Raw genomic sequence first — 21787 nt, 5'->3', positions numbered from 1 at the left:
AATGATACGGAGCAGGAGTTAGAGGTGGGGCAGCGCGGGAAGGATGGGAGGCACGCTGGTGACAAGACAGGTGCACCTGGCACCAAGGAGCTAACAACATTCTAGGAAACAAGATTAAAAAAACAACACACAAATGGGCAAACAGACTAATAATGCAAGTTCTCACGAGCATGCACAACATAGGATATAAGCAGGCGTTGAGATGGTGTTGGGATGCAGGCCCTGATTTACGGGGTACACCAGAAAGCGAGGAGTGAGGCTGCAGCAGCCCAAGTCATGATTGGGCTGCCCAGGTGGCAAACCGGTCACAGCACCTCTTTTTGCAGAAAGAAATGGCTGTGTGTGTTTTGAGGCCCGCGACTCCGCCCCAAGTCTGGCCTCTGTGCATCTGGGATGGGGAGGGGTCCTGGCCTGGTTCAGGTGACAGAGGCAGAGGGCCTGGGCTGGGGCGGCCCTGGCTTCACACTGAGCACTTGTCTCAGGGCCGCCTGCAGGGTGTTGCCGGCTAGAGCGAGCCAGAGGGAGCCATGCCGTGGGTGTGGTTTGCCTGCATGCCTCCTCTGGCCTTTTCTGCTTAGGATAATTGAACATTTAAGTGATTGTTCCACTTCATAAAGTATGGTCCAGGGAGGCACTGTGCAAATTGCTAAATCAATTTATTTTTAAACAGAAATGAGGTTTTTTTTAAAAAAACAACTTAATGAAGGCTTGATGTGTCTCGTAGCAAGGGTCTGCAGAACACTGCCTTTCCCTCCCTGTGAAGCCATTACCACGCATTCTTGTGTGGCAAACCCAAATGGCCAACTGGGGGGCAAAGGGAATGGGCAACATTCTGTTTGCTCGCTTGCAAAGGTCAGTGACTCTGCGTGCATAAATTACAAAGAACACCACGCAGGGCGTCCGCATCAGCAAATGATGAGGTGAATAGGAGCTGGGTGCGGACTCCGAAAAAGACCCAGATTCCAGTTGCAGCTCTGCTGTGTAACTCCGGGGCAGGTCACTTAACTTGGAGGCCTCGCTTTCATTTGGTTAGTGAGAATACCCACTCTGCCAGGTCTTGCTGAGCACTGAAGGACTCAATAATAACAGGACTCGTGAACCTACAGTAAGCGCTTATTATCCACTAGGCACAACGTTCGGCCCTTGAGCTGTGAATTCTCAGAGGTCGGTCTCCCTAGCAGGTGGAGACAATTCCATTCCCACGTTAGAGCTTGTGTGTGTGACGTGTGCCACACACAGCGCTACGGCTTCTACCAGACTATGAGATGATTCTTCATGTTCATATTTGGCATTCATGGTGTTAGATCTGATGATCTCCTGTCCTCGAGATAAAAGACTGACAAAAGTGGTGTGTGTGTGCGTGTGTGCGAGTCTGTGTGTGAGGGTGTGCATGCATGCAGTGTGAAGACCTGCTCTTTTGAATCAGAAATTATTCCTATACTAGATTATTGTGGGTCTTGGGTCCAGGCTTGAGATTATTGTCCTAATCAGTTTTACTTGGTTCTGTGATCCTTCAGACACATAACTTTTCTAGGTGTATCATTTCACACCTGCAGTTAATTCAAATTGAAACCTGTTTTCTCTCTCTTCCCCTTTTGCCCAGCCTGACCTCCACCCAAAGCTAATCCCATTTTGGGCTCCAGTCTCCCACAAATTTGAGCTTCGGTGTTGCAAACCTGGACTTTTTCCCCCTATGCTTACATCATATAATTTCTTTAAAGATCACACTGTTTTACTTGGGAGTTATCTTTCTTCCAATGTAGACCCAATCTCCCAGCATAGAGTTTGGTCAAGAATAACCACTTTCATTACTGAATGGGAGACAGAACATAAATCAAAAAGGTAACACCGAAAGGTTTTTGGGGATCCTGGAGAAAGACCAAACCTAAAGGTGACCCGGGAAGTTTGGCCCAGAATGGAAAACAAAAATTACTTTGCTTAATTTTCAAAGTTCTCAGTTTTAGGAGAAAAGCAGACATGTTTAAAGAACACTGGGAAATATATTGAAAAATAAATATAATGATGCATAACTTGCTGCATTTTATTCAAAACCCCCTCTCCCCTCTGCCTAACTTGCTACCTTTACCACAACCTCAAGTAATGGGGATAGGTGAGGCACCTGGGTGGCTCAGTGGTTGAGCGTCTGCCTTCGGCTCAGGGCATATCCTGGGGTCCTAGGATCGAGTCCCACATCGGGCTCCCTACAGGGAGACTGCTTCTCCTTCTGCCCGTGTCTGCCTCTTTCTGTGTGTCTTTCAAAAAAAAAAAAATGAAATGGAGAAAGGCAAGCAGAGAAATGGCCTTCTCATTCTGCTTTCTGAAAGGGAACCTAGCCAAGGGCTCCTCAAGCCCAGACTGCTTGAGCCCACGATGCCAAGTCACATGTGTCTGTCCCCATCCCGCCTCCCAGTGAATAAACTGAGTCTTTTGACTGAAGGTAAATCAGGGAGTTTTAACTAAATATAGAAAGTATATGTGGTAACCAGGAAAGCCCCTGATGAACCAATTAGTTCTAATTCAATCATTCATTCATTCAGTCAATCCAATAATTCATTGTTCATTAATCCAATTAATTCATTTATCTATATATCTATATCTTCTTTAGGGAATCCAGCAACTTCCAGTTGTATATTTTTATGCTCCTCCATGTTTCATTTCTGCATACATAATCTTCTGACTTCTCTATGATGTTTGATTTTGAGTTTCCCATAGCATCAAACCAGCTTTTTTTGTCAGATTGAATTTCCCTGAGATAAAATCAAGTATGCAGGGATAGGCAGAGGTCTCTTATACAGATCCACCTTTGAGTCCTCCTTTATACAAATACTCCCTGGTTAAAACCAACCAACCAACCAACCAACCAACCAACCAACCAACCAACCAAGCTGACTGCTAACAGGGGCATTTTGTGCCTGACATCCTAAACACACTGGTTTTCTATCCAATAATAGCCCTGTAAATCTGTGAGTGTGAGATTGATAGGGTGAAATTAGTCAGATACTCAGCTGAACAGGTTGGAGTAAACCGAGAGGCTACTCCAGGTTTTTGACGTAGTTATGGTGCTTTAAGTTTCCAGGCAGATTTCTCACCAAGTTAGGTGGTGGTGAGGTGATGGGATATTTAACATGTCTGTGTGCCCTTGACGTGAACACTCTGGAGGGCATTCTGTAAGTGGGCACACTGGTTTTGACAGTCTAGGATATGTTGTTATAAGAACCCCCAGAGACCCTGCTGACGACCGTCCCTCAGAGACCCAGGTGACAGAGGTTGCTTAACTTCTGATGCTGCCAGGTTGATAGGAATCCCAAGGCTTGGACATGGCGAGGGGGGAACAGGTGGAGGCACATACCAGCTCTTAAGTGCCTCCATACTGGAAGTGACCCACAGCACTCCTGCTCATTTCATAATTTAATCAAGCTACATGTTTATGTCTAACTTCCAGGCCATGGGAAGGGAGGTCAGGAAATGCTGGCCAACACTAGGAATGTCTGGACATGTGGCAGTTTGGGCTGTTTAGCATCCACACCTAAGGGTGCCGGTAAGCCAAGCTGGACCCTCTTCTTCTTTAGGATCTCTAATCCACCGACTGCTTGAGCTGGACAATCTTGAACATTTATATTTAGCCTGCAATACCAGTGACCTAGCTGGAGGTCAAAGTCTCTCTAGTGACCTTCACTCTTGAGTGGAGTTATCAAAGAGCAGAAAAAAGGACCCATTCATTCTAGCAGCTTCCCCCTGCTAATCATTTCCTGAAATCCAGTCCCCCTGAAACTACCTTTAGTTTCTGCCCCTTTTTGTTCAGCCTGCTTCTTTAGTATTCCTATGAGTTTTGAGGGCTACCCATACTCTACCAAATATACTCCTTCTCTGCTTCCTAAGAGTCGGCTTTTGTTACTTACACCCCAAAATTTCCCAAACAGAAAACAAAATGCTCTGCTGCTGTGATTTGCCAGGTGCTAAATAAGATTTATCTACAGGTGTGGACTGGCAGGGGGAAGATGGGAGAGAACACCTGGATGAAGCCACGAAAATCAGGTTCCACTCTCAGCTCTGTCGCTCGTTTTGCTGTGTGAACACGAGCAAACCCAGAAACTCATCTGTAAAATGAAGGTCTGGGACAAGTTTATCTTCAAAGTCCTTTCTGACTCCAGTGGACCATGACTGTGTCATTTTGGGATTGCTGAAACAAGCACAAACCCTGTATTTTCTTCCCTGATTGGAACCAAAACCAGGCCCCACACTTTGATAAATAACCTGTCAATTCTACACATTCACTAGGAATCACATTAGCCTCGGAAATCACAGATTGCTTATATTTTACATTTCAAATGCACAGCAATCCTGGCATCTATCTGAGGACATGCCATCCACCGGGGACTTCACCTCAGGAGTAAGGCTAGAATTCAATACAGGTGATCAGGCTTTTACTCATCTGATTGCTGTTTATCAAGTACTACCTCCTTTAGTTTTTTGAGATGGGCTGGGTTCCTTCATTTATGTCACTTAGTTCCCAAGAGGCAGTAGAACCTGACATTTCCATGACATTGTGATATATTAATATAAATAAAAGTAATGATTGCAAACCCTTCAGCTCTCCATCTCTGATTAGAAGAATCCCAGGAGCTGGGCAGGGAGAAAATCCTAAGTATTTCTCAGCAGGTGGGTGCACGGATGAAAAAACGAGATGACTTTCCCTATGAATAAGATTCACCTCTGATTAAAATTCTGCCTGGAATAAAAGGGTAATATATTGAGATATGAATGACTCACTAAATCAGAACGGCTTCTCTGTACACATTATTCTCCCTGCCTTTAGCCATAGACTCTCTTGAACTCTTACATGAGAGAAAAAAGGCATTTTTTAGGGTTCCCTGCCTCAGCAAAGTGAGGCTGAAGACCAGAAGGCTATGATGACATTCTGCCTTTGACACACACAGGAAGGGGCTTCCCCAAATCACAGAAGACCACGGTCAAGGGAACCTTGGGGGCCTTTGGTCCCATAGGCTGTGGTCAGAGGGCAACCCCTTTTTTCCTCTCTCTGCAAGCTGACTGAGTACAAAGGGCTTAATCATCTAAGACTTTGGCCTCTCTGCTCCAGGATTGAATATATGCTCCAGTGCATGTTAAACTTCTGGATGAGGTGAGAAGAGGGGCGGGAGGGAAAGACTTGAGTAGTTGAGCAGAAGAGACATTAGTTGCTCAGAGATTCCAGAAGGTCCCGACAAGCCAGGGCCCCTTCTTGTGAAATCTGAGGATTTCTGCTGGGCGCATTGCGCCCAAAAAATGCTCCCCATAACCAGTCCCACCCCAGGATAGCAGACTGCGTGCCCTGTCAAACCAAAGCACTTGGCAATTTGAGGGTATGCTCGCTCTCACTCTAGGGTCTCAAGTGTTTCAAATGCAGTTTGCCTTTTTACTACAGTTGCAACTTTTCCACTTGCAAGAACCTAAAGGCAGAGAAACCAGTCATGCAAAATAGGTGCCTGTTTGCAATTGCCCTCGGAAATGCGGCTGGACATGTTTCCCTCCTTAATGCAAAGTAGGGAGGTTTTTATTTATTTATTTTTTTAAATGAGTTCCTATTCCCGAGTTCTGGCTATTTCTCAGCTAGGACTCACGCAGCAGATTAACTGAGTTCCTGCTGACCTTGGCAGGAGACAGCGAACCCAAGAATTTGGCAGAACGGAAGCTATGTCCGCGCAACCTGAGAAGCCACACGTCCGACCCAGGGCGCGGTGGGTTTGGGGTGGGATTATCCTCTGGATCCGGGAACCTGGTGTCCAACAATTCCGTTAGGGCCTTAACTACGGATCTGGCAGCCGAGAGTTGTGTTTTTCAGGGTTGGGTTTCAGTACATCACCTTATAAAAACAATGGGCGCACGGGATTCTCACAGACTCAGCAGTTTCGGCTCAGACCAGCCCGAGGAGCTGAGCCAAGGCCGTGACCAGGCCAGAATTCCTTGGGGCGAAGGCTCTGGGTGCTGAGCTGGGGGCGAGCCAGCACCTATAAAGTGGATGCTGGGAGCAGCATCCAGCACAAACATGTGCAGATGAACTAAAGAATATTTCCCATTACCAGCTGATGCAGAGACCAGATGTGCACGCTCCCCCAGGGCTACCTCATCCCCTGTGGCTGCCGCTGACAGCTGCCCTCCCCCCCAGGAAAAGGGAGAGGTAAAGGGGGAGGTGGAAAGAGCTATGGGAAGTTCGCCAGGCCCCGCTTGGAGGCTGGCTTCTCTCCGTTCCAAATATTCCAGCAGTTAATCACTTGACTGTGCACCAGGGAGCTCTCGCTGCCGTGCTAGGCAAAGCCCTACAACGGCAACTCTTAGGATTCTACAGCCTAGCTTCTGGAAGCTCCTCTGGCAAGGAGTTATTCCGAAGACTGGAGGGCCCATTGCCCTCTGGGGACAATGTGTTCAGCTGAGGAGTTAAACTGTGTCCACTGCCCAGGTCCCAGTTACAGAAGCCAGGGGCTGGCCTCTCGTCCTCACAAGAGCTCTGGGAGACCGATGGCAGCAGAATCACTCCTGTCCCTTCCCTACAATGCGAGTTGCAAATGGTTTCAACACATGCTGTCCATTAGGTCCTCATCACAAGCTGTGAGAAGGGCCAGGAATCGCTGTCTCTGGTCGCAGATGATAGAACGGGAGAGCCGAGGGGAGGTGCCTGGTCCAGGGTCACATGGTGGTAAGGGGCGCAGCTGGATTTCTTTAATTTGCTCCACTGCTTCTCTAAAACTAGAGTTTATAAAATGCCTCCAGCTCTTACTGAAGGATATACACTCGACATACAAAGCATGGTGGCAATGGGTCGCGGGCACACAACCACTTCTGTGTGCTGTTTAAGGCAAAATCAGAAAGGGATTAGGGCCTCTGCAGGAAAACTTTCAAGAAAGCCTGTCCCCTCTGCTTTATAACTTTAAATCTCCTTTCTGGGCCCAGATCTCACCCTCTGATAGGTTCAAGCTCCTCAGAGCCAGAGATTGAGCAAAGATGAACGCGAGCCAACACTTACACTTCCTTCCTTCAAAATGAGACAAGAAATGAGCCACCTTCAATAGCACTGCCTTTTGAAGAGAGGAGAGCCAATTAGGTTTCTGACAGTTTCTGTCTCCCTGTTCACTTCTTCCTCTCAAAATGATCACCTAAGGCTTTGAAACCAAATGTCTCGGAATAGGGGCACAGCCTGGCAGATGTGAAGCAGCTATATATAAAAAAATAGAGATAAGAAACACCAATCTGACCAAGGGGAGGAGCAGGGGCCTGAAGCCAAGATATTACCTTTAAGATACCATGCTTGAGATTTCCAGGGATGTAGCCATTTCCGGACCCAGCCCACCCCCCTCCCCTTTCAACAGCAGGCATCATTGTCATTGCACATCTGTAGCAACACGTACCTAGTAGCTTAAAAGACATGATCCAAATTCCACCAATTCTAGGGACAAATGAAAGCAACTGGGCTGGATGTGGATTTCAGGAGCCCAGAGGCTCATGCTCACTAAGGTTGGACAGGACAGCCATCTAAAGGAGAGAATTCTGAGTCTGTATTAGAGATGTAGTGTAGCTGATAAGCAGTCAAACATTCTCAGTCCAGGAAAGGAGAGATGGTCTGGGAGGTATAGATTCCTTCTCCAGAGGAGATGGTAAATCACCTGCAGCCAAGCAGAGGATATGGCTGAAGCACATGGGTATTTTTTTTTTAAGCATCAAAAAGAGAGGTGAGACACAGAGCAGGTGGAAAAGGAAAGAAAGGCGTGGAGGGGATGGCAGCATGGGTGCTGAACAACCAGTGAGGGTCTTTTCCTGGGCTGTGGGCAGCCTCCTGAAATGGTAACATCCTGGTTCTTATCAAACAATGAGGGTCTTACCCAGGGAGTCAGGGCCAAATGGTCCTCTTCCCCACCTTCTACCCAGCAGAGGAGACAAAAACCAACACATTTACTCTAAAGAAAATGGACATCACAGCCTATAAGAGAGAATTGAGTTTGTTCAATTCAGAGCAGCTGAGCACTGGAATGGACTGGGATGGAGAGCTGGGGAACTTTAAATACCCCAGGATTGGAAAATTCAGACTTAGAAGCAATGCATTCAAGATTGATGGCACATATTTGCAAAATAATACTCATTGGTTCCTCATTTTGCTCCAGATACCTCACCTTATACAATGTGGATAATAATCTCTGACTTACCTAGAAGAGAGGGAATAGCGTAAGGATCAAATCAAACAGTCCACAGACAAATATTTTGTAACATAATGCAAATATATGCTCTCACCACCATCCTCACCAATATCAAAACACCCTGTGTCCTGCCTGAGTGGAATTATTTTTATGAAGACCTGAGAAAAAGGTGTCTCTAAACAACTTTGTCCAACTGAAGACTCCTAGAGACTGTCCAACTGTAAGGCAGGTTACTAATCAACAGTTCCCTTTGACATGTTGTATCAAAGGACTTGTCAATATTGAGCTGATCCAAGACTGAAATTGAACAAATATGTAACATCTCTGAGCTCAGGTTTCTTCATCTGTATAATGGCAACAATAACTCAGCACTCACGAGGCTTCCATGATTACAGGAGATGGTGGAGATGGTGGAGATGGTGGATGTAGATTGCTTTCTCCACCAGGACAACTCAGGTATGTCAAGGCTTTTGTTCCTTTGTTTTGCATTCTAGCAGGGGAATGGAAAAACCTGGAGGGATAGACAGTTGGCCCTATGCCTTAAGTTTTTGAAGAAGGTATCAGGGAGAAAGACCTCCTCACCTCCCCAGGCAGAAAATGCATGTCCCTCAAAGGAAGCGGGTCAACCAGATCCAGCTTCGATCACAGACACTGGCTGAGACTCACCAACACTCATCATTCTTGGTGTCCACTAGATTCTCAGACCCCAGCCCCTTGGAATGCCATCCATCTCCCAAGGCGAAGTCCTCCCTCCTCTGTGAGACAGTCTCAGACCTCTTCAGTTGGAGTTTCCATGGTTTCTCTAGTTCTGTGACCTTGTTTTATTGTTGTTCCACTACATAAAACATACTAACATACTGAGAGTTTGCAATAGTTTATTTTTCGTGTGTGCATCTTGGATCAATTTTGATCAATCTGTGAGATTTTGGACACTAAGGAATATGTTATTTTCATCTTTGTATCCCTTATACTGCTCCATAATGATATCTGCTTTTTGAATAAAATATACTTCCAGCTCTTACCTCATCATCCATCTAAAGCCAATCCTATAAATAAGCAATGAGAGCTGTCTTTGCCATCATCACCTAAGGCTTGGATGCCGCCACACTTACCAGACCTCTCGTCTTCAAGCTGGCCTCACCAATTTATCTTCTTTAAATGCCATTTTAAAACATCTTATTCAAATTTCCCACTCAAAATCTTTTTAAAGGCTTTGCACTGCTTATATGGTAAGGTAAAAACTTTAAAGCCTTGAAGGTAAGGCTCTCCACCACATGGTTCCAATCCAGCTATTTAAACTCATTTAACCCACGCACTCCCAAACCAGTGAGGCTAACTCATTCATTCATTCATTCATTCATTCATTCATTCATTTTCATTCATTCATTCAAGCGTGGGTTAAGTGCCTACTGTATGCCAGCCATTGTGTCAGGTGGTTGGGATCTATATACAAATGCATTGTCCCTGATCTCAATGCAGTTGCCATCCAGTGGATTGAAAGTAAATTGCCTATTATAACTCTAAGTCCCAAGACATTCTGGAGGTACACAGGAGCCAGTTCCCAGAATGGCCTGAGGAAATCGGGGGAAGGTTGGCAGAGTGGTTTTCCAAAAAGGACCCCTACACGCCGGGTAAAGAGAGGGCATTTGAGACAGAGAGAAAAGGATATGCAGAACAATTAAGGATGTTATGAGAACATGGTATAAACTCAAAAGTGGCTCAGGAAGACCTAGAGGAAGATAACCTCAAACAAAAAGAGATCCCCAGGGTGTGTGATGTGATATTTATTACCTCTGTTGGTATTTCTCAACTTGTGTTCTTGACCCTGGCTCTGAAAGACATCAAGCAGGTCACTCCAGGACAGAAGAATTCTAAGGGTTCCATGGTTGAAAAGTTTGCAGAGTAAATGCATGCTTTCCTCCACCTTGGAAGGTTAAAATGTTCATAAGCATATTGAAGGTTTTGCTAAGCCTTGCAACGAAACAAGTGGTTTAAAGCATCCCAAATTTATTTATCCAAGGAAAATGACCCACTGTGTGTTTCCTGCAGGATGGAATCCAAGGACCACCAGCAGTTTGGGAAATGCTGGCCTCTACCTCTACCCCGCTCATCGGGCACACTTGTCCTGGCCCCGAAATTGAAGGCCTGGGCTACCCATGGCTATGAATCTTGTTTCCATCACTTCCTTACTTTTTGACCTTGGACAAGTTACTTAACATCTTTGATGGACCATTTCCTCATCTGTAAAATGGTCATAAAATATACTTTCTCCACAGGGTGGTTTCATAGAGCACATCTGCCTGACACATAATAGGTGCTTAAAATTTTTCCTTTCATTTATCATCGGTTGACAATTATGAATCTATTTTACATCTGCTGAAATAACTCTAAGAATTTTCTGAGGTATACAGCTTTGTTCTTCCCTTAACATTCTGGCACAGCTTCTTCATAGACTCTCACAAAAGATTCTTATTTTACTGATACTCAAACCTCAGCACAAAAGTATTCTCTGAAATATTGCAATAGAAAAACTGCAACAGAAAGAAGAAAAAAACAACTGAGTACACACATTCTTGGGAACGGACTGGTTTTCTTAAGGGAGGTACCATAGTGTTCAGAGAAGCTCATTGCTCTGTAATGACTGAAAAATAAGCTATATAAAATACTGTCCTAAAAAGAGAAATATTTGCCATGTTAAGATTAAGATGATGATGGCATATTAGAGTTGGTAGGAATTTTAATATGCAGGTTTTTAAAAGCAGATGAATAAATGCTCTTCCACATGTCTATCCTTGGCCTTGAAAACTCTTTTTCACTTTGGCCACTTGGAAACTTTCACTGTGGATACATGTCCTTGAAGATTCAACCCAAGTGTCATTTCCTTTGTAAAATCATCCTTGACTCCCCAACCTGGGTAGGTAGGACCCCCTTGGTTCCTAGAGTATCCCATGAACACTTCCATTAGGTGGTATTTACTGCTATGGCCATGGCACTTCAGACATAATTGATGGTCAAATAGAAGGGGTCCTGCCCTCATGGAGCTTATGGTCTGATAGGACAGCAGACACCAAACAGGTGAACAGATAAGAAAGGCACTGCAAATAGAGCAAGTACTATGAGGCAATAGAAGAGTCATAATAGAGTATCAAGGGTTCTGTTTTAATTATTTATCTGCTCTCTGTTCCCCTGGGTGTGAAGTATTTCAATGTAACATCTGGCTCACATGTGCGCAACTTGGCATAGTCCTGTGACATAGTACAGAGAACTTAGTGTGAATTACCTGATGAATGAATGTATGACTGAATGAGTTCAAAGAGCTAAAACTAAGACACATAGGATTTACCTAAGGTAACAACTAATTAGTTACAATTTTGACTATTGCCTTTGTTTAAAGTTGGAGAACACTTGTAACAAATATATATATATATATATATATTTAAATATTATATATAAATATTATATATTTAAATACATATTATATAAATATATATATTTTTTTTTTTGACAGTACACACTAACAACTTTTGCCACTTGAATTCCAGGCCTAAGCAACAGGTAACTGTTGGGAGCCCTTACTTGACTTCTGGCCCAAGCTCTGGCTGCTGTTTTCTGCAGATACATGAGCATGTAGTCTCACAGTGGGCTTCATGTCACACTATGCAAAGATGCTCTCTAGGTACACCTGTTCTCTAGGGCCAAAAAAGCCCACAGCCAACCTCGGAACAATTACTTCTGTCTTCCATTGATACTTGGTTTTATGTGGCTCTTTGGTTCTCCCAGGCCCTGTAATATTGCAAACCTAATCAATGGCTTCAAACTAGAGCTGGCTAGAAGGAAGAATGCATTTTATTTGGGAAATGGTGGCTCCCCACGCACTTGTGATTAAAACAGGATGGAAGCTAATGTGATCCATCCAATTAACCTCAACAGCGTGTCATTCAAGCAAGGACCAGAGAGAAGATTCACTCCGTTATTCCAAATCCTTCATTAAACCAGTCTCATCTGCAGCCCACACTTGCCTGCCTTCCTTGTGATTCTGTGGGGCAGACAGTGTGATTACCTAATTTTAAAAAAAGAGCTAGCTCATTGCTTTTTTTTCTGGATGCCAAGAAGATTTAGAGCAATGCCCTGGCTCAGGGATAATATTCTCATATAATTTTCAGATTCAGTGAAAAAGTGCTCATATAGATGTTCACATCCCTCCCAGAGAGAGCCTGACAGAGACGCACACATTTTTTCCTATTATTTTTTTTATTTAAATTCAATTGGCCAACATATAGTACATCATTAATTTTGGGTCACATGATGTGATGAGCACTGGGTGTTAGACACAACTGATAAATTACTGAAAACCGCACATAGTTTTTTAGAGCATCACCAAAGACACTGTCACTTCCAGCCCCAAGGACACTTGATTTTTAAAAGTCACCAATGTTAGGACTACCTTTAATGAATCTGTAACCAGAATCTTGCAGCCTAAGACAGGGAATTCAGGGTATTTTTTTTTTCAGCAGATAGAATGCACTCCTCACCTCAGAACCTACTTTTCTGGACACAGACTACATTTTCTTGGTGGAAGACATGACATTAAATGGCTTCAAAACTTTGAATATTTAATACATACAAAAGAATGTGCTTACATTTCTGGCAAAGCTATGGAACATAGTAGACCAAACACCTGTACACCAACACCCATGAAGCCATGATCCATCTGGAGAACCAGAATAAGACCAATACTCATGAATTTATCTATGGGGTCTTCATGGTCACAACCACTACATACTACCTCAAATGATATGTGAAGTTTATGTTTCTAATTCCTTGCTTTTAAATTGCTCTACCTTATTTTGTTTCTCTCTATATGCTGTTTCCTTTTTCCCTGTCTGCCTTTGTGATTCCTTGGATTTTCAGCAATTTGGCTATGATATATTTACCTTCAAATAATACCATGATACATTACATATAACAACCTGAAGACAGCATTCTCCCAACTGTTCTTGCATATCTTTTGTTCTATTGCCATCATACATTTAGCTTCACATGTGCTACAAACATAATACCTTAGAACTATATTTGCCTTAAAAGGTCAATTTTTAAAGTGATTAAATATTAAATTTATATTGCCCTGCACATCAACTATTCCTGGAAATCTTCATTTCTTTATGTAAACCTGTATTTCTCTCACCCTCTTATTTGTTCTGCTTTAAGACTGTCCTTTGTCATTTTTTATAGTACAGGTCTGCTGATAATCAATCCTCAAGGCCCGTTTTGTCTGAAAAAGTCATTATTTTGCCCTTCATTTCAAAAACTATTTTCACAGGGGACAGAATTCTAGGTTGACACATTATTTTCTATGAGCAATTGAAAGATGTCACTTCTTCTTTTTAGATCTACACAGTTGCTGATAAGAGGCCTGTTGTGATTCTAATACTTTTTAAAACTACTTTTAAGTATTTAATTTTAATTCCAATGTAGGTAACCTACAGTGGCATATTCATTTCAGGTGTACAATATCGTGATTCAGCACTTCCATACTATCTCAGTGCTCATGACAAGTGCGCTTCTTTAACCCCCATCACCTAGTTCACCTATCTTCCCACCCGCCTCCCCTGTGGTATCCATCTATTTTCTTTTTAGTTAAGACTCTGCTCTTTGGTTCATCTCTCTCCCCCTCTCCTTTTTTTCTTTTGTTTCTTAAATTCCACAAGAGTGAAATCATATGATATTTGTCTTTCTCTGACTGGCGTATTTTATTAGGCATAATACTTTCTAGACCCATCCATGTTGTTGCAAATGGCAAGATTTCATTCTTTTTTATGGCTGAATGATATCCCATTGTATCCATCTATACTACATCTACTTTATTCATTCATCTATCATGGGCACTTGGGCTGCTTCCATATCTTGGCTATTATAAATAACACTGCAATAACCATTAGGGTGCATATGTTTTTTTGAATTAGTGCTTTTATATTCCTTAGGTAAATCCCCATTTAGTGGAATTACTGGATCACATGGTAATTCTGTTTTTAATTTTTTGAGGAATCTCCATACCATTTTCCACAGTGACTGTACTAGTTTGCATTTTCACCAACAGTGCATGAGGGTTCCTCTTTCTCTACATCTTTGCCAACACTGTTGTTTCTTGTATTTTTTATTTTAGCCATTCTGACAGGTGTGAGGTGATATTTCATTGTGGTTTTCACCTGTATTTCCCTGATGACGAGTGATGTTGAACATCTTTTCATGTGTCTGTTGGCCATCTGTATGTCTGCCTTGGAGAAATGTCTGTTCATGTCTTCCACTCACTTTTTTATTTGGATTGTTTGTGATATTATATTGTGGGTTTCTTCATTGTTGAGTTCTATAAGTTCTTTATATATTTTGTATCCCAGCCCTTTATCAAGTATGTCATTTGCAAATATCTTCTTCCATTCAGTAGTGTGATTCTTATATTTAGGTGATGTATTTAGGTGGATGTGTGTGTATATGGGTGTTATTCTGTGTACATTTTTCCTACTTGGGGTTTGGGCCAATAATCCATCTACTGTCTCTCAGCCCTGAAAGCACCCTCTAATATGTGTTCTGTGATAAACAGTGGAATTCTTTTGAGCATTTCTACTTTGGAGTGAGCACAGTGGAGGTGTGGAGAAGGGCCTGGGAGTGCGTGCAAGCATATGTTCTCATGTTAGCCCACACTCAGAACGTAGAAATTTGTTAGAAATTTTTTTTGAATTCTTCTTTCTCACTAATATGGTACCAGACCTTTCTTCCTCTGTGACCTCCCAGTGGTGACTCAGTGCTTGTGTCCCATCTGTCTTTGGAGGGGCCAGTCTATCCATACATTTCAGAATACGTGGTTGCTCTGGGGCTTCAGCTCTCTGAGGGGTTCAAGAAAAATTGTAGCTTTCCCAGATTTTTCAGTGGGAGCAAAACTCTTTCCTATTTCTCACATCCTAGGTAGAGGAGGAATTTCAACTTTATAATGCAAAATATTTCATTCTCTCCCTTTAATCTGCCTCTTAGGTCTTAGGTAAATCCTTGTATCTTTACTAATTTTTGCAAACTATTAATAATTTAGAGAAGTGTGCTAAAATGCCCTCCTATAATTGGCCAATTCCTGCTCATATCTTATCAATATTTTGCTTTATATATTTTGAAGCTATGATACTATGTGCAGAGAATTTTTAAAAAGTCTATCTTGCTGGTTAAATATTTTATTATTAAATAATGTTTATTTTTGTCCCAATAATGTTTTTCTTTCTCTTAAAGTCTAATTTATCTATTTTTTTATTAATACAGTCACCTCAGGTTTCTTTTGGTTAGTCTTTGAATGTTATTTTTTCTAACCCCTTATTCTGTTTTTCTATGTTCATATATTTTAGATTTTAGATGTATCACTTAATTAGCATTTAACTGATCTATTTAAAAAAAACAATCTGATACGCTCCTTTTGCACAACAATTATTGAAGATTTTAGAACTAGCTTATTATATTGTCATTAATCTTTCTGCCACTGAATACAATTTAGAAATTCAAACCTATAACTCCACACGGAACTATGTTATACCTATTACTTCTCCACCTCTGAAATTGTTAATTAAAATAGTTCTTGGACTCCATTTTCTAACATCCTACAGCTCTTCTGTGCTACTCCCAATATATTGTCCTTTTGGTAACATCGAAACCTCTAGTCCCTTGGTTCTATATTCCCTCTGGCATGATCACTCCCAGATGAGATGGCTATAGTATCCTCCCTCTTCTCTTTACCTCCACTCACTCCACCTGTAATGCATCCTCCATACTGTTGCCAGAGTAACCCAAGACTCAAATATAATCAGGTCACTGCCTTGCTTACTGGGCAAAAATAAAACTGAAATCACATTGATGAGCCTACAGTGCCCTGTGTTATCTGGACACTACCTATGTCTCTATTCTGGCTGTTTTACTGCTACATCATGTTTTTTTTTTCCCATCAGAAATCTCCTATGAATTCATTTTATTCTTTGAAATAGATTTATTGAGATGTAATTCACATGCCATGCAACTCACATAATTTAAAATATACAACTCAATGATTTCAGTGTATTCACAAGGTTGTACAATCATATTAATTTTATAACTTTAGAATATGTTCACCACCACAAGACGACACACTCCTCCTTTTAGCCATCACCTCTCAATCCCATCTGCACCCTCCCTGCCTTAGGCAACCACTGGTCTTCTTTCGGATTCTATGGATCTGTCTATTTTTGATGTTTCACATTAAAGGGATCATGCAATATGTAATCTTTTTCTGTCTGGCTTCTTTCACTTGTCAAGTTTCATTTATATTGTAGCATGGATTAGGATTTCATTTCTCTTTATTGCTCAATAATATCTGTTGTATGGATATACTACATTCTATATTGTTTATCCATTTATCCATTGGTGTATATTTGGATTGCTTCTAATTTTTGGCTGTTATGAATAATGGTGCTATGGCCACTCTTAAAATGTTTTTGTGTAGATGTGTGTTTTTATTCCTGTTGGATATTACTTAGGAGTGGAATTGCTGGGTAATATAGTCAAACTATGTTTACCTGTTTGGAGAACTGCCAGACTGTTCTCCAAGCTGGCAGCATGATTTGTATTCATGCGGCAATGTCTGTGAGTTCCAATTTCTCCCAGTCCTTGCCAGCACTCATTATTATCTGTTTGTTTAAAATTGTTATCACAGCCATCCTAGTGAGCATGAAGCAGTCTCATTGTGATTTTGACATGCATTTCCCTAATGACATGATGTTAAGCATTTTTTCATGTGATCAATGGCCTTTTATACATCTTTTTTTGGAAAACTGTCTTTTCAGATACCTGCCCCATTTTTCCATTGAGTTGTTTGTCTTTTTATTATCGAGTTGAAAGAGTTCTTTACATATTCTAGATACAAGTCCTTTATAAGCCATGACTTATTTCATTGTGAGGCCTGTCTTTTCACTTTCTTGATAGTGCCATCTTCTTAAATTTTTTTAAATGAAGTTTTTAATTTTAATGAAGTCCCATTATCTATCTTTTGTCACTGTGCTTTTGATGTCACATTGAAGAAGGCTTTACCTAACTCAAGATTATGAAGATTTGCTCTTCAGCTCCTTGATTTTCTTCTAAGCATTTTATATTTTCAGCTCTTATATTTAGATCTACGATCCCTTTTGAGGTCAACACTGTGTTTGGTATAATGAAGGAGTCCAACTGCATTCTTTGGATGAGACAACATCCTGTTGTCTCAGCTCCATACGCTTCTGTGCTTCTCACGTGCTGCTTCTTATGCCCCTAAACTCCTTCCCTTCTCTTCTCTGTTTTTTTTTTTATTTTTTTATTTATGATAGTCACACACACACACACACACACACAGAGAGAGAGAGAGAGAGAGAGAGAGAGAGGCAGAGACATAGGCAGAGGGAGAAGCAGGCTCCATGCACTGGGAGCCCGACGTGGGATTCGATCCCGGGTCTCCAGGATCGCGCCCTGGGCCAAAGGCAGGTGCTAAACCGCTGCGCCACCCAGGGATCCCCCTCTTCTCTGTTTTTAAAGTTCTTCCTTACATTCCAGACTGAACATAGTTTAAGCCAGAGACTTCTTTGACTTCTCAGTCTAATTTAGACGTCCCTTGCTGGTGCTTCTATAACACCATGCATTCTTCCTAGGTTAGTAAATATTCTCAGCTTTGTGTGCAAAGAGGCAAAAATCAAGAAAATTATGTAAGTACTTAACTAGCAAGGGAGAAAACAAATTACCAAAAATAAAATAAAATAATGAAATTAAAAATGTAACAATAGGGATGTCTGGGTGGCTCAGTGGCTGAGCATCTGCCTTTGGCTCAGGGCGTGATCCTGGGATCTGGGATCAAATCCTGATCAGGCTCCCCACAGGAAGCCTGCTTCTCCCTCTGCCTATCTCTCTCTCTCTCTCTCTCGGTCTCTCATAAATAAATAAATAAATAAATAAATAAATAAATAAATAAATAAATTTGAAATGTAATAATAATAGAGAACATTTTTTGGTAACACAGACCTATGAATGAGAAAAGTCAAACTCTATTTTGAGAGGAGATAACATCTTGCTTACTTGGGTTTCAAATTTAGTATTCTCTATCATTAAATTAATGACACATGTTTATCTGTGAAAATCATTATTAGCTTAGGGCCATACAAAAACAGGTGGTGTGCTAGATTTGGTGAATTGACCAGAATTCCTGGCTTTGTTAGAGGTTAAAAGTTTCAGCCCCTTTTTAGACCTGACATACCTGAGGGAAGAAGTGCAATCCCAGCTGTAATTGTGGATGACTAGACAGGTATCCTCCTTGAGGAGGGTGATGAGGGGAGGTTTGCAGTGGCAGGTGGTATAGACCAGATTAATCAGAAGCCTTGCCAATGCTCTTCTGTTATGTCCTCCCGTATTACAGATTATAGTGCTTGGAGAGCTAAAACTTATTTTCCAGCTTGTCTTGCAGCCAGAGGTCTACTAACCTAATATACTTACATAATCTGTTGATTTAGAAATGAGACAGATGCATGGGAAGAGGATAAGGGCATGAGGCATGCAAACTGCTGGTGTGAATTATGCACCTGGTGAATTAGGCTTCTGGGGGCTAAAGGTTGTGGTCGCTTGATTCAGCAAATGGTTTCTTGAATCACCAGCTTCCCTGTCATGCCTAAGGCAGTAGGTTCTTTGGAGGCCTATGTCTATAGTGTGATAGAGGAAGTGGTTCTTGGAAGCTGAACTTTCTTTTTTTTTTTTTTTAAAGATTTATTTATTTATTTATGATAGAGAGAGAGAGAGAGAGAGGCAGAGACACAGGCAGAGGGAGAAGCAGGCTCCATACAAGGAGCCTGATGTAGAACTCAATCCTGGGTCTCCAGGACCACACCTTGGGCCGAAAGTGGCGCTAAACCGCTGAGCCACCCAGGCTGTGCTCCTACTATTTGATTCAGTAATTCCACTTCTGGGAATATATTTCTCCCCAAATAAAAACAGTATGTTGAAGAGATATCTGCATTGCCATGTTCACAGCACCATTATTTACAATAGCCAAGACATGGAATCTGTGTCCATCAGAGGATGAATGAATAGAGAAGTTGTATATCTAAGAAATGCAAAATCACTCAACCATTAAAAAAGAGAAGGAAATCCTGCCATTTGTGACAATACTGATTGATCTTGAGGGCATTACACTAAGTGAAATAAGTCAGAGAAAGGCAAATATTGATGATTTCTTTCTTCAAATTTTTAAAAAAGATTTTATGTATGTATGTATGTATGTATTTATTTATATTTATTTATTTCTAAAGCACGTGACTGGGGGGACAGGCAGGGGAAGAAGGAGAGAGAAAACCTCAAACAGATTCCACACTGAGTGCAGAGCATGACCATGGGGCTCGATCACACCTCCAAGATCATGACCTGATCCGAAATCAAGAGTCAGACACTCAACTGACTGAACCACTCAGGCGCCCCAAATATTGTATGATCTTAAGTGAGATTTCTTACTTGCATGTGGAATCAAACAAAACAAAATAAGACAAAACCAACCTCATAAAAACAGAGAGCAGATTTGTGGTTACCAGAAATAGGGGATAGGGAGAGTGGGTTTTGGAGGAATGTGGTCAAAAGGTTACAAAGTTCCAGTTACAAGAGGAATAAGTATTAGGGATTTTAATGTACAACATGATGGCTACAGTTGACACTGCTGTTAGTGTACTTAAAAGTTGTTAAGATAGTAAATACTAAAAACTGTTATCACAAGGAAAAAAATGTTTCTTTTTTTTGGTATCTATATGAGATGATGAATGGTAACAAAGCTTATTGTGGTCATCATTTCACAATATATGTAAGTCAAATCATCAAGCTTACACTTTAAACTGATAGTGTTGTAGGTCAATTATATCTCAGTAAAACTGAAAAAAGTCTTAAATTAATGCACAACCTGGTTGCAAAGGCATTTTTGAGTTTTTAATGTTCTCTAATTTATTCCTCTAGCTAAATATGTTACCTTATTTCCCAGTGAGAATATAAGCTCCTTTATGAAAGAGGCTTTTTAAAGTAAAATATGCTATGTCACAGTGCTAGGCTCACAACAGTATTGACAGTTACTGGCCTTGGAGGAATCAAAGAGTGTCAACCCTAGGGCCAGGCAGGTCACGTACGTGGTGAAAAGGGGTGGGTGAAGAGCGGTTGGGCTGACAGGACAGAGGAAATGTGTGCCTTGTTCAAAGGTAGCAGCTATGTTCAGCTTCACCAGGGTTACCAGGGGGAAACACAAGCCTGCCCTTTTCAGAACAGCTCATCTGAGGTTTTATGTAGAATGACCCTCTTTTAAAATGTTGTCAGCCAATTCCAAAATCTTTAACTTGTATTTGCCAGACACAATAGGGCTATAGGATAGACCTGGCTGGTCGGTCAACAGTTTGCAACCTCTATCTCCAATAGAGATGTTCTCATGACATCTCCGTCAAAAGAAAGAACATATTCAGTGAGAACTGTGTTTGCATCTGATATCTGAGAAGATTCTGTTGACCAGAATAGATGGATACCCTGGGGAGGGTTGTCAGTACTCGTTGGATACGTGAAGCTGGGGTCCCCAGTGTGGATGTTGTTGTCTCTTGGTCTGTAGGGGCAAAGGCTTGTGTGGTCCCAGACAAGGGAATGGTGGGGAATCTTCTGGAGAACAACCCAGCAGGGAGCTGCTAGTGGGCTAGATTTGCATCCACCTGGCAAAGGAATTGTTTCAGCTATTCCTAGATGGGAGAGGACTGTAATGAAGAAAAGAGAGTGGGGTACAGAATAGAAATGACTCATAAGAGTGAAAGAGAGACAAGGTAGTCATGTCCCTAGTGAGGAATGGAGAGGCCTGTCTGCCAGGAGCAAGGCTGTCTGGAGAATGAATCAGCAGCTGTCGAGGAATGAATGAAGACATACCCCTCCCATCACAGTACAAGGCCACTGCTTTTTCCTTCTTCCTCCTTTAGCTGTGAGTGAAGTGAACCTACCCATATGCCCAGTGATAATGAACATTTGGGGGCACTCAGCCACAAAATGCAGACTACAAAGTTACATGTACCTTCTATTGCTTCTGCTCTTCACAGAACATGTTCCTATAACCTAATTTTGACAATGCAGGCAAGTGGGGAGTGTTGACTTGTCAGCGTAGTAGAGACTCCCAGGTGTGCTGGGTGAAGTTGTGCAGAGGACTGGGATGTTCTTAAAATAATACCCTGGAAGTTCTTCTCTGCATGACCAGAAACCATGCCAGGCCTCTAATGGCATAGCCTGCTGAGTTAGAAAAAGGCTTCCAAAAACCACAGTTTTAATCTAACAATAAACAGTATCCAGGGCCTCTTAGCACGGCTGCATAAATCTGACTGCTTAAAAATAGATGTGCACAGAGCTTTGCTTCACTCCCCTGGCACTGAACGCCAAGCCAGAAGGGCCAGGGATACTACTTTTGAGTCCTCTGGGTCTTCAGGAAGTTCTAGTAGGAGGGTCAACATGGATTTTTGACTTCAGAGCAGTGGACTTTCCACATCAGATATGGGCTGTGACAAAGACTCAGCGTGGATGTCCGGGTC

General features: G+C 42.0%; 1 protein-coding gene across 2 annotated transcripts in view; it reads right to left on the bottom strand.

Moving 5' to 3' along the window:
• The window catches only part of CALN1 (calneuron 1), a 521841-nt gene that overhangs the window by 100199 nt on the left and 399855 nt on the right, over positions 1 to 21787 (bottom strand). The window lies entirely within an intron of this gene.

Source organism: Vulpes lagopus, chromosome 3, assembly GCF_018345385.1.
Source record: "Vulpes lagopus strain Blue_001 chromosome 3, ASM1834538v1, whole genome shotgun sequence".
NCBI classification, from domain to species: domain Eukaryota; kingdom Metazoa; phylum Chordata; class Mammalia; order Carnivora; family Canidae; genus Vulpes; species Vulpes lagopus.
Note: the sequence above shows the minus strand (reverse complement) of the source record. Positions and strands in the feature narration are given on the sequence as shown.